Source organism: Stigmatopora argus, chromosome 6 (genome assembly GCF_051989625.1).
Source record: "Stigmatopora argus isolate UIUO_Sarg chromosome 6, RoL_Sarg_1.0, whole genome shotgun sequence".
Taxonomy (NCBI): Eukaryota; Metazoa; Chordata; class Actinopteri; order Syngnathiformes; family Syngnathidae; genus Stigmatopora; species Stigmatopora argus.
This window is the reverse complement of record NC_135392.1, coordinates 6,112,299-6,124,431: the sequence shown is the minus strand read 5'-3', so window position 1 is coordinate 6,124,431 and position 12,133 is coordinate 6,112,299. Positions and strand designations below refer to the sequence as shown.

Sequence of the window (12,133 nt, the reverse complement as noted above, 5' to 3'; positions counted from 1 at the left end):
CCCAAAACAGGGCCATTACACCAAACAAGAGCCAAGTTTTTACACCCGAGCACTATAACATAGCGTTAAATGCACCCACTGTAACCTCTTTAAAACAAGTCAGCATGAATCCCAGAGTGCAGCAACTAAAATAACACTGATGCACAAAGTGCAGTCGTGAAGGATAAAAGACCATAAACAAAGGAAAGAAAGATGATGATGTGTTCAAGGCATTTTTCCCTCTTTACCACAATGAAAAACATTTTTAAGGCTTCAAGGCTCATTCCATTAATGACACAGTGAGTATATTTGAAAAGGCAGACCCTAAGCAGCCAGGTTGTGCGGGCTCTTGGGGGTCCTGACTCCAAAGGTCAACTGCCCTGCAAAGTGCTGAATGTCATAAAAAGTACATAAAATTAACCATTGTTGGCAAAATGCAGCCATTGTTCAAAAAGGACTGTCATGACAGTTGCTGAACTCAGGAGACCTCCCAGCCCCCCGCCCCCGAAACACATGCCTTCAAACCCAACGTTAAATCCCATTTTTATCTAATTCAGCCAGTTTTAGCCTGGTGGCAAAATTAAAATCATTATGCCTATTACAATTAGTTAAATTTAAAGCATAACTCTAATAAGTTGGAATGTCATAAAATTGTCAAAAAAGTCCAATTTACTCTACATATAAATGGTCAAATTATCCAACCTTGACTTCAGAAGGCAAATCCTGGCAAGTGGGGCAAATTAGAGAGTATGAGTATTGGAGCGGCTCATTTAAAGTGCTGCCTGTCACATCCTATGGTTGAGTATGATGTGGTATGCGGTGGGTATGAGGAAAGTGCTTCCCCTGGGAATTTTGGTGTTCCATTTTCTGCTTTTTCAATCACAACCAGGATTCAGGATACACTGGTCCAACATTGCTTTGGATCAGCTGCAGATCAGACTGCCACTTTGAGGGGAACTACTGTGGTCACATTTGAGGAATCCCCCTCTTTCCTGTCTCCAGTTGTAAATATATTCCAATATACACCTCTGAGCATTTGCTGTGTTTTCACAATATTGTCCAATAAATTCCAAGATCTGTTGTCTACTCCACCAAAAGCAGAAACTTTGTTTCAAGGTAGGTTAGAGGTTTTGGAGACAATGTGAGAAACACCAGATTTTGAGGGTATGGACATGTTCAGAAGATAGATAGGGACTGTATTGGTAGAAGGATGTTGAAGGTGAAATTGCTGGGGAACAGGGATAGAGGTTGGAGAAGATACATGGATGTAGTGGGGGAGCATGAACGTGGATGTGTAGGGGAAGAGGATGCAAAGGACAGGGTGGTGTAGAAAAACTTGATCCACTTGATGTGAAAGTTTCTGAGGTTTTTCTTAAATAATTAATGAGAGAATTCACTCTTTGCATCATATCTCAATTTGACACTGTGTAAAGTGAATGGCTCAAAAGGTAGCTTCTCTACTATTTTTTTTCCACTTATGTTGTTGTTTTTCGTTTGTTGTGTTTGTTTAGTTTTATGTTTAAAGCGGGACATACTCTGGAGAACTCAAAAGTCAGATTTAGCAATAGCTTGGCTAGAACCCCAACAAAATTGGGTTTAATTGGGACATTCTGCTGCCGTGCCATTGCCAGAGTGCATGACAAGATGTGATTGGGCCAACAAAACAAACATGAAATTCCACAATGATTATTTTCCAACTTTGGCATTTCTAATTTTATCTGCTGACCGCAATGAGGAGAAAAACAGTGATGTTTTTTTTGTGTTTCTTCATTTTTTTTACAAAAAAAGGAGAGGGAGAAGGAGGTGCAGTAGCTGCATGGTGATGCCTCGCATGCTTGCTTTGAGCAAAGGGCCGCTTCCTGCATTCACAGGAAATTCTGATATTGGAAACAGATTTCCTCCAACGGATGATTTAAGCCAAAGTCCAGCTGAGAGCGGACTGAGCACACAAACGGAGGAAGACCTTCAGGGAAATAGCAGCCTGAAAACTCAACTCGTTAAATGCTGTTTCCTTCATTATCTGTGAATGGTAACAAGTGCATATTTTTGCCCTGCTTCGCTCAGGTTTTGTGTTTCCCTGTTTAGCTTTTTAAATGCCAATACACAGGAGGAGCCTTGCCTGAGTGGAGGAGGTCTATGCCAGCTCTCCGCGAGCTGAACGAGTCAGGGCCCAAATGTAAATACAGCATTTGACCAGCGCGCACACACTTTTTAAACTCTCGAGGGGAGGAAGTTATCGTCTACATGTCGCAGTACGAGCAGACACTGATCTGTTGAGTGTATAAAAGTGTCAGGATCAGCCCAGTGACCCTGGACTCAACCCAAACAGACTGTGGAGTGCAGCTTGCAGAAAGACACATGTTGGGCATGTGCACATGCAGGAACAAGGATGCATTTTTCAGCACTTCCTTGTTTGAATTGCTCAAACCTGAGGGTTTCACTTACCACAGAAACATGCATTCCTAGACCTCATCGAAGTGCTATCACTCGGATTTTTAAAATCAGTCTTGCCATGAAGTAACACACAGTTACTTCAAATAAAATTGTTTTCATTGACCAATATGTATAGTAGAGCAGCTGCTTCAGACTGTAGGTATATCTGCCAGAAGCCTCAATCATCCCTCACAGGGGCTGTAAAGCCAGGATTACTATGGTGATAACCCTCAGGTCAAAGGAAGTGTGCCAGGGCTGAGACCCCCCACAATGCAAGCAACGAGTGGAAACCAAGCTATCTGCGATATTCTACAACAAGGGTGTCAGACTCGGGTTGGTTCGCGGGCCGCATTAACGTCAATTCGATTTTATGTGGGCCGGACCATTTTAGATATAATATTTAGATTTTTTTTTTTTATAAATGGATTAAAATCCCTGAATATTCAGTTTTTTATAGATCTAAAACAATGTTTATTTTAGCTTTTATATATATATTTTTAGATTTTACAAAATTATTTTTGAACTAAAAACACAGACAAAATGATTTAAAAATTACAATTATTGATTTAAAAGGGGGAAAATCAGGAAATATAATATACATCTATAATCTTCATTTTAATTTGATCCTAAAACAGAAAGTCGGCACTCATGATTTACTTTCCCGGGCCACACAAAATGATGCGGCGGGCCAGATTTGGCCCCCAGGCCGCCACTTTGACACCTGTGTTCTACAATATATAGGATATTCTTCTTTCGATGTGCATCTGTTTGTTTCTATTTTATTTTGACACCCGGAGGTAAGTCAGAGTACAAAAAAGGGAGAACTATCAATACATTACAAAAGAATGACATGAAAACTCATAAATGCTTTAAATAACCTCATTTTTTATCATGTTTTCATGAATGAATTGGATTTAATCCAATAAGACTATAAATTGCATATGAGTAAAAGTTTTACCAGGCAAAGAGTACACAAAAGGGCATACTTTATCTTACTTTTAAGAGTGGCTTCCAAATTAATCTTCCCTCACCTTTGCCTTTAAGCAGTGTTAATACCTAATCCTCCTATTTCCTAGTTGGCCTAGTTCTTTCCTTTGTCCTACTCCGTTGGTGGGCCTAGCCTCATCTTACCTTCCAGGTAGATGTATCCTAGCAACCTGGCATGAGACATCTCTGCAGGCAGATAGGGGTACACAAAACATCCGCCTCCTTCAGCAATTAAACAGACGCCTCACCATCTCTCCATGTTGCACGATGCACAACAAACCACGGACGATGTAAGGAACCACAGGAGACAAAGCAAATGTGCTGAAGGCTATGAGAAGGAAAGAAACGGTTTCAATGTATGTCACAAGCACGTGTGGTTAAATTGACATATCTTTGTTTTGTTTTTTATAAATCATATTTTATGGAATGGAAGCACACTGCCAAAGAACTTTTCTGGACAGTGTCAATGTCTGTGCTTTGACACTGCGGTTTGCAGGGAAGGAATGTCCTCACTGAGTCCCTGGAGGCTCCGCAAGTCTATATTTGAGCATCACAACCTCCACTGACGTTTTGGGTCGGGTTCAGAATGGGCAGTTTGTCTTGGCAGAGGCTTGCTGATCAAAACTTGGAAGACTTGAAGAGAAACGAAACATCCTAAATTTATCGGTGGGGGTTCGGAATGGGGCAATAGTAATGGGACCAAATAGTCCTTTTATAGTGAGGAGACCAGAAACCAAAATTGGATCATGGACCACACTAATTGTGACTCCCTAAATGAAGTCGTGACCAACAGGCAGAAATGAAATGTAAAGTGTAATACTTAGAGATGACCGTATGATGCAGCGCAGTTTTGCATTCCCCTCCCAAAAGCTTTTACTTCTAAATGTAACTCATCAGTCGAAAACACAAATGCACCCATCCATGAAAGCAGAGTTCAACCACATTTTGTTATACTATATTTGTCCTGACATCCTCTTTATCTCGCCAAGCCACCTTTCCATCATGCAAATCACTGGCCTTGTGCAAACCTGACGCTGTTATAATTACGCAACCAGTTCTGCTGAAAGCAGCTCTTGATGTTGAGGTGGGACTGCTGCACGTCGCATTATAGCACCTTTATGTAACACCTGTAATGAGTTGTTCACCAGCTGTGCCGAGATCACGTTTGGGAGGTATAGAGCTGTGGCTTCAACTAATTTATAGGCTCCTATTTGATGCTGATCACATGACCACGAGAGTACCATCAAATTAGCAGATCAGGTTTAGTGTAACTACAGTATATAAGAGCAGTAGAGGGTATCTACTAATGATGCCCCGATTCAATACTTAGTATCGGTATGCGTGCCCAATACGACTATTTTCCGAGTGTTTTCAGTATTTGCAAGTCCTGTAAAAAAATAAAAAAGCCAAATATATCCGCTGAGTGGGGGTACGTCCCTTTGGAAACTGATGACAGTAACAGATCGTGTAATATTGTAAACAAAGCATTTCTTGACTTTAATCCAAACAAAGCAATTTATTGTTCACTGGTTACATTGTCTTTTTACTGGTATAAAAATGTGGCCATTGATTCGGCATCGGCAAAATATTTTAGTAAAAAATCTTATTGGATAGGAAGTCAAAAAGTCAGTATCAGGAGATACATATTATGTAAGCAACTAGTTTCTTTCCTTCTGTTTAATTGGTAACATCACATGTTCCCTTAAATTAAGCTACGCATCTTTTTATACAACTAATGAGGCTCCGCTTGAGGCAAATGTTACACGTCTCTTTCCGAGTGATGTTATTGGCATTAAAGCTACTGGGTAGTAATTTACATTGACTCAGTAAATGCCATTACACTGTTTTGGCCTGGACTATTGCCTAATGAAGCAGTGAGGGGAAATGGGGGGCTCAGCCTCCTCCTCTTGGGCATGGAATCTGCTGCCAATTAACAAAATTGGACCTGGACGGCAGTGTGAAGGTGATTACCTCCCAGCACTGAAGGTTCACACCATCAGGTGTGAGAACAAATGGAAATTCTGAAACAGGACACTGCTTTACAGGGAAGGTAGTCAATCTATGACTTCACTCAACAAAATTAAAATTTAGGATTTCCCGAATGACCGTGCCAAGATGGCTTTTACAAAGAGTGGGGGAATATACTAGTTCATCAGGGGCCAAATCATCTGGATAGGGAAGCAACAAACATGTAATTAAATTTAGGCCAGCCACCTAATGATGTGGGATCGTTTCCAGCTCGATGATGGTGTGGTTGTGAGTGCGGATGGTTGTCTGTCTTTGTGTTTTCCCCTACAACTGAAGTAAAAGTCGTTATAAATTTGGAAAAGATTCGACAATACAAAGAAAGCCACGGATTCTGTGGCTAGGCCGAACTTGTTGTTGACCGCACACAACTATTTGGAACAGTTGTGGGTAGAAAAGGCACAGATTCTGCCTGATTATATGTGGGCAAGCACACTGCATACATTTTCTCACGTGTGTGGTCTTTCACATGTCACTAATGGCCATATGTTTCTCCTGCTTCATGGTACTCAAATGTTCTACGTTGAACAAGTCCAGATAAGCCACAGCTGATAAGTCACAATTCTCCTTATATGGCTTTTGTCAAGAAAGTGAAGCCTTTCCTTGTCTCCCTTGCGGTTGTTTGGACAAGTCGCTGTAAATGTCTGGACATAGGGAGGACCAGTCAAAATTAACTGCACTGTTTAAAGTCAACAGCTCCCATTGCATCTCTGCCTTTCTCCTTATATAGACTCAAATTGTGCGTTTTGTTTGGCTGCAGCATCACATGTCCTGCCGGAGTGGTGGACAGTGGCTGAGCCCCTCAGAGAATAGGCACACGAGGTCACTGGCTGCAGGCACCTCTTAGTACTAATGGATGCCTCTTTGCCTTTGTAAGAGGCTCTTTGTTTTTGACTCTCGATATTGTCACACTTTACGCCCAAATTACGAGGAGCTCAAGATCCTGATGGTCACATTGTACAGCCCCCACAGAGGAGCAGTCTGTCACTGAAGACCCTTATTGATCTTATCCCAGCTACCGTGACATCTGCTTAGCCCCTAATTGAGAAGTTCCATGTACAACTGTCGCCTTTCATTGTGCTACACTGTTGTAAAACCAATTCTTTCACTGTTGTTAACAAGGCCACTTTGTTTAACAGAAGACGTGAGGCAAGCATTGGCTGCCATAAACAGGCACAGAGTGAATATACCACTCGCTAGTCAAGTTAGGTGATTAGCAAATACGAGCACTGCATCACTTTGATTGGTCATACTCATTTAATTAGAGGTACTACAATTTGTTTATTATTATTGTTACTGTTTGCAATGGGTTGAAGGTGAAATACTCATACATTTTGATATTTTCCAACTTGTAGCAAGAAGTCATTCGGATAGTGCTGTTCCTTCTTTCAATTCGAAGGGACAATTGTTTACATAGGCAGAAGTTGTCACATATTTTTTGTTCATATAAAAATAGAACACATCCACAACACTATAAGTCACATGTGTCAAAGTGGCGGCCCGGGGGCCAAATCTGGCCCGCTGCATCATTTTGTGTGGCCCGGGAAAGTAAATCATGAGTGCCGACTTTCTGTTTTAGGATCAAATTAAAATGAAGAGTATAAATGTATATTAAATTTCCTGATTTTCCCCCCTTTTAAATCAATAATTGTAATTTTTCATCCATTTATTCTGTGTTTTTAGTTCAAAAATCATTTTGTAAAATCTAAAAATATATTTTAAAAAAAGCTAAAATAAACATTGTTTTGGATCTACAAAAAACTGAATATTCAGGGCTTTTAATCCAGTTCTTTTAATCCATTTATTTAAAAAAAATCTAAATATTATATCTAAAATGGTCCGGCCAACATGAAATCGAGTTGACGTTAACGGGGCCCACGAACCAACCCGAGTCTGACACCCCTGCTATAAGTGGTACAGCCATTGGATGGATAACGTGATTTGCAGTATATAAAAACTCTGTTTACATGCTCATTTCAGGACCTTAGAAATGCAAACAACTGTGATAACAAATATCACACTGCAGTGGCATGTAACACATTAATAATAGCATGAATAAAAATAAATGACTCAGTTTTGCATGTTGCCAAGCATCCAATTGTCTAAGATGGGGAGGTCACACATCGCCAAAGGCCGCGAGGGTTCAAGAGGAGCCATGCAGGCTTCCTGTCCCCCGGCCCATGGAAGCCCTACCAACTGTTTTACTGGTCTTCCGCTTGTTCAGATTTATCATCCCTGCCACTGATGTGGACTCTCGTCGAGACCATTAAAGACCAAAGAGTATCACCCCCAAACCAGATGTTTCACCTAACCAAGCGCAGTTTGGCAGCCATGCATACAAAGTGCATGACAGGCTGAGGAGTTGGTCATAAAGCATCACACCTATATAAGAAGCCTGCTTCCAATTTGTACAGGCTTATCATCACACTGAATACTGCACATTAAAACCTGAGACATGATGTAAGGCCTCTGATGAATAAGACTTCTCTATCCTACTTTCTTTATGATGGAAAGCACCCTAAAGGCTAAGAAACATACAACTGACATTAAAACACGGAGAAACCTCAAAAGTCCAACGGTTCACCTGTCAAATATTATATAACTTGACATATGTTTTCTAGAAAATATGCTCTTACAATGGACACACAAATCCTGAAGCAATTGTCATGAATCTCACCATGCAAAACTTTATCTCAGTGCTCAAGCAATATCACAGATGAGCTACCAGTGATGGCCAAATGCAGCACATGACAGGAAATGCTTTTTTTTTTCTAAATCGCGAAAGTATTCAGCTCGTTTTGTGTCAAGTAACTTCTGTGTCTTTCACTCTCAATAGAATCGTTTCTAGTCAAGGGGTTTATTTTCTTTGCTTATTTTCATATTTCATTTAAACTAGTATGAGGGTCATGAATGTAAAAAATATTCAAAGCTAAACTTTTATAATACTGTAATTTATTATTTTGATCATTATGTTTTTTCAATACGTCTCAATGAAAGAAAAACATGTGGTTTATGGTTTAAATCCATGTGTTATGACCTATTCAATACATATTGTATGTGTTTAAAATGCTAAATTTGAAATTGAGTTGAGTGAAATTGTATTTGGACAAAATGTAATCCAATTTACATAAAGCTGACATCTTTTAGTCCACTTTTAACCGATTAAAAATGTTATCCAAAACATTTTTTGTAACCGAAATATTTGCCATTTTGTTTTGCTCCGCCGCTTTTGTGCATACATAAGTGAAAAACAATCCAGCTGTAAATGTATAAAATAACAAGGGTTTCCCCCTTTTATAACGCAAGATTGTGGCTTGATTGCATCTCTGACAAGGAGACAATTATTTTACTCAAATATGTAATCTCCCTACCACGACGAGGATTTTGAGGACAATGAAAGCATTTAAATTGTATGTACTATAATTTAGCTGTCAGGGGCCAGAAACAACAGACCATGTGGAGTTATTTTAAGGCCTGCTAACATTTTCTTGCTGGCAGTTTTGTGTTTATGCTCTCTTGAGGAATTGCAGTGTGGATATAGCCTCTGCTGCATTCAGATAAAACTCTAGTAGGACCAGGGTGAAAATTGTGGGGAAATGGCAGGATTGTGTGACCAATCCAATTTGAAAAAGAACCAAAAGTACAACTTAGTTAAAAATTGAATTGAAGTGACATTTTGATTGCTTGGCTTGGGGGGAAAAGATGGTGATATTCTGGAGAAAACCACAGCTTGTGAAATTCCTCTGATAAGAAGTAACAATGTCAATGTTTCATAACTTCATTCTAAGTCCACTGTTTTCCTGGAATGGGTTCTTAAGATTTAGGGCAAGTTGACATTATATATTCAACAGATGGAAACATTAACTACTGATACATGACTTAAAAAACAAAACAAAAGAAAGGGTTTTAATATTTTGTAGCTGTGTGTTGCTTGAGCTTATTAATACAGCTCAAGCCAAACATCCCAGAAGTTAGGACTAAAACTACACTACACACTTACGTACTGGTGGGAACAGCACTCAGAGCTCCAAACAGGAAAACCTCAAGTTAAGCCAATATAGAAGACATGGGCCAGTTCTCTGGAGATGAGTCCCTTTGAAGAGGATAGAAAAGATAACTGGTTATTCCATGCTAACCATGATGACGCACTGTACTATGCTAAATATGATGGCGTGCCCATTTTATTCAAAATATGGCCTTAAGCTATAATTCAACAGCACCAAGTGGCCCAGCATATACTATACATATACATATACACTTTAGTGGAGTCACGTTTTAGAGTATGTGGGGTTTTGTTTGGCTCTCGTCTTTCTTCAACATTTTTTCGGTTAAGACAGTTCCCATAAGGTAAAATGTCATTACGCACAAGCTTGTTCGGTGGCCTTTTCCCCTTTGATTTGCAATGCAAATGAAACTGTGACCATTGACAACTATGATTAATCAAGTCATACAATGACAGTGAAAAGCCCAAGGTCAAAGAGTTATTCGATTTCATTTTTGAGCCACTCTGCATTTTTATGAAAGACCATCTGGAGTTTATGACAACATTGGTTACCAAATACATGTCGTAGATTTATGAAGATGGTTTGTGGAAACGCGCAAGATTATGAGTTTCGTCATTTGATTTCAGTTTTGCAAATTTGGTGACATATGACTAATCCAAGTGTTCACCCTGACCCAAATTACCCCATCTAAAAACTTAACATCAACAAAAGGTGAAGTTCATGTTGCATAAAAATAAGCAACAAAATGACTTATAATATTACAATTTAAATCTTGTAATGTGCAATCTATGATTTAGTGTCCATCATATTTAGATTTTAACCTCATAAGTTAAATTTTCATCTCATAATAGTTTGAGTTATTCGTAATTTTGTAATACTAAGATTTTTCTTGTTTGGGAAAGCCTTGTTTTCAGTACAGACTTGGCAAATTTCTGAATTGTTTTGTTATGACAACAGGATGTAGTAAGCAACTCCTCATGTGTCACATGGTTAGATGTCAAGCTCCATTTAATTAGGCAACAAGTCTGATCAATTACTTTGGTCAGATGAGACCAATCAGCGGACAAAAGTCACTTTGTGCTTCTTTAGTTTCACTTCTGCGCCAATAGCCGCACACGTGACCCATTGGAATTGGTGCTCGGCCACCTTTGGCGAGTATTTGTCCATTTACACAACAATGGGTGACATCAGACTATGTTTTTTTTACTACCAAATCCTACACAGGGCAAGTGGTTAGCGTGTCGGCCTCACAGCTCTGGGGTCCTGGGTTCAAATCCCGATCGGTCCACCTGTGTGGAGTTTGCATGTTCTTCCCGGGCCTGCGTGGGTTTCCTTCGGGTACTCCGGTTTCCTCCCACATTCCAAAAACATGCATGGTAGGCTGATTGGACACTCTAAACTGGAGAAGCTGCACCAAACACACCAACCTCAACCACATGGCACTGCCTTAATAATTAATTAATTTAAAGGAAATTTGGTCGTTAAAATTTTGTTGCTACCATAAACTCGTACTGAGGTTTATCACTCAGGCTTCCATTCTTGGCACTCATAACGATTGAGGACCATTACTAACCAATCAGTGATGCTGTAACTCAAGACTGTCATGAAGCCTGGCCTTGTAATAATGAGCCAAAGAGCCAGGTCAGGTTTTAAACTCACAGCCAGACATTTTTTGTAATGTAGAGACCAAAATGTTAAAAGGACGACAGATAGTACTGGAGCTATGACAGGTACCAGACGGTAAAATGTCCACACTCTTCAATCCGTTGAAAAAATGGTGTAGTAGGGTTCAACAGTCAAAGTTTAATATTTGACCCAGTCAGTGGTGGTCGGTCAGTCATGCATGCAGCATTTAGGACTGACAGCTGGGTTTAAAATCAATAGTAGTCCAGGTGCTGCTGGACAGACCATCTGGTACCTACTCGACTACCTCTGCTGGGCCTTGTTGACATAGGGTGGGCATGCACAGAGGTTTTTACCTTGGCTCAAGCTAGATTGGATTGCATTGGATTGGATAACTTTATTCATCCCGTATTTGGGAAATTTCATTGTCACAGTAGCAAGAGGGTGAGAATGCAGATATAGGAAAGGCATTTTAGACATAAATAGATAGGTAATAAGTAAGTTAATAAATAAAAACATGAATACATATATAAATAAATAAGCGTGTTGCTGATATTATATATATATATATATATATTATATATATAATATATATATAATATATATATAATATATATAATATATATAATATATATAATATATATATATATATATATATATATATATATATATATATATATATATATATATATATATATATATAGTAGGTCTTAACGCTCAGCCATTTGTTTTGTTATAGAGCCTAAATGGTAATTTTGTGAAAGCTTTGGTTGCTATTATTTCTCTTCTCGAAAATCTTCCAGGATTATTCAGCATTAGGAGCCTGAATATCTTTGGAAAGACAGAATTTGTGATAATGATTTTGCATTAAACCTGACAGATGCACGTAACATTCATTTCAACTTCCAAGCAAAAAATCATGAATCTGAGCAAAGTAAGTCATGAGCGATCAGTTGAAGTAGTGCAACTAATCCAACAAAAGGGCCAGCCCCAAATTCAGTTTTCATTTCAACTAGTAAGAAATCCTGGGGTACTAATTGTTTAATAATGGCTTTTCTTTCTTTTTTCCGACTAAAAATTGT

At 39.1% G+C, this 12,133-nt stretch overlaps 1 protein-coding gene across 1 annotated transcript in view; it reads right to left on the bottom strand.

Moving 5' to 3' along the window:
* Positions 1–12,133, bottom strand: part of col7a1 (collagen, type VII, alpha 1) — an 80,247-nt gene that overhangs the window by 62,083 nt on the left and 6,031 nt on the right. The window contains exon 2 of the mRNA XM_077601999.1: positions 9,425–9,517. The gene's annotated coding sequence lies outside the window, so the exon portion shown is untranslated. The remainder of the gene's footprint in view (positions 1–9,424; positions 9,518–12,133) is intronic.